A 2,085-nucleotide genomic window follows, 5' to 3' on the forward strand; every position below is an offset into this window, starting at 1 on the left:
AATAAATGTATAAATAAAAAAAACAAAAATAAAAAAATTAAATTAATATTTTTTTAATACAATATTTAATATATTTCGGGGGAGAGGGGAGAGAGAGCCTTGTATATTTCTATAAACTCACATCCACGCCTTTATTTTTCATTGATTTGTAATAATTCCCTGGATTTATTTCTATATATTTTGCGGCAGGTGGCTACTTCCGCCTCCGTCCGGAAGTGCCGCATCCGGAAGTCCCGCCCCCGGATGTGACGCACCCGGAAGCGGAAATGGCAGCGCCCAGGGCGGAGCGGCTCCGGGAGCGGCTCCGGGAGCGGCTCCAGGCCGTACACGTGGTGCGCAATTAACGCTAATTAAGGGGGTTAATTAGCGCGGGGGCGGTAATTAGTACCTGGGACGTGGTAATTGGGTAATTGGGGGGGTTAAGTAGGTTGGGGGGGGGTTAATTAGTCCGTTGGGGGGTTAATTAGTCCATTGGAGGGGTTCATTAGTACCTGGAGGGGTTAATTAGTCTATTGGAGGAGTTAATTAGTTCATCGGAGCAGTTAATTAGTTGACTGGGGGCTTAATTAATCCGTTGGAGCAGTTAATTAGTACTTGGGAGGGGGTTTAATGAGCTTGGTGGGGCTAATTAGCCCTTTAAGGGATTAATTAGGGGAGTAGTGAAGTTTTGGAGAGACTAATTAGCCCCGGGAGAGGTTAATTAATCAGCCTTGGGGGTGGTTTAATGTGTTGAATTAATATTGAATAACTATTCATGAGTTTTAATTAGCAATAATTAGCATTAATTACCCTCAGGAAGCGGTTTTTAATTGGGGTAATCATCATTGGAGGGTGGTTAATTGTGGCTAATTAGTGGTTAGTAACCATTAATTGGTAATTAGTGACTAGCAATAAATATGAACGAGTACTAATGAGTGCTAATTAGCACTAATTAGTGTTAATTACCGCCAGGAAGGGGGTTTTAATTGGGATAATCACTATTGGGGGTGGTTAATTAGTGGTTAGTGACCATTAACTGGTAATTAACGGCTATTAATAAATATGAATGAGTACTAACGAGTGTTAATTAGCACTAATTAGCGTTAATTAACCCCTCAGGAGGTGTCGTGCCCCCCCCCAGCTGTGCCCGGGCAGTTTTCGCCTCGTCGTCGTCTCTGAAATTTTTCGGGGCCTCAAAACCCTCCAGAGGCACCGGTGGGGGCGGGGCCTGGGGGTGGGCGTGGCCTGGGGGAGGGCGTGGTGAAAGGAGGGACTAATTCAGAGGGGGCGGGGCCAAATGGGGGAGGAGTTTGGGGTGGAAATATGGAGGGGGCGTGGCCTAAATGCAGGGGTGTGGTCAGGGGCGTGACCTAATGGTGGGCGGGGCTAAAAGTGGGTGGGCCTAAGACACAGAAACAAGGGGGCGTGGTTGGGGGGTGTGGCCTAAATGGGAAGGGCCTGAGATGTTGGCCGGGGTCAAGGGGGTGTGGCATCGTTTGAGGGGCGAGGTTTAAGTTGCAGCCTGCTGGGGATGTGACCTAGTTGTGGGCGTGGCCAAAGAAAGGGGGTGTGGGCGCCTCCCGGCACTAATTAAGCCTTTAATTACCCGCCAGGCTCGTTAACGAGGCGCTGGGGGAGGAGCTGGGCCGGATCCACGCCCTGGAGCACCGGACGCTGACGCCGGAGCAGTGGGAGGAGCAAGGGGGCTCATTAGCATAAATTTGCATGGATTTGAATACATCCGGGTGTCTGGCCTCTCATTGGTCACCACTGGGGGCGGGTCCCCGTGGCCACGCCCCCCTTTTAAAGGCAGAGTCTCCTCGAGCAGGGGGTTGGACTGGGGGGTTCATTTGCATAAATTTACAAAGATTTGTGCACACCTTGCCCTCATTTGCATAAATTTCCATAGATGCACATACACTTTGCCCTAATTTGCATAAATATTCGTGTTTTGCATTGGCTCCTCCCCCTCATTGAGACGAGTCTTGGGTCTCCTCCCAGTTCCCACCCTGTGGCATTGGGGTTCATTTGCATAAATTTGCATCGACGGTCGCATCCATCTATTCAAGGGAGGGCACTGGGAACCACTGGGATCATACTGGGAGG

General features: G+C 49.4%; 1 long non-coding RNA gene across 1 annotated transcript; it reads left to right on the top strand.

The window, feature by feature from the left end:
- Window positions 1-253: 253 nt before the first annotated feature.
- On the top strand, window positions 254-1,717 carry LOC113941964. The gene is made up of 3 exons (XR_003525806.1): window positions 254-332; window positions 1,099-1,194; window positions 1,593-1,717. It is a non-coding gene; the product is annotated as an uncharacterized LOC113941964 (long non-coding RNA).
- Window positions 1,718-2,085: the final 368 nt, after the last annotated feature.

This window comes from Corapipo altera, unplaced genomic scaffold (assembly GCF_003945725.1).
Source record: "Corapipo altera isolate COAL_440 unplaced genomic scaffold, ASM394572v1 57472, whole genome shotgun sequence".
Classification (NCBI taxonomy): Eukaryota; Metazoa; Chordata; class Aves; order Passeriformes; family Pipridae; genus Corapipo; species Corapipo altera.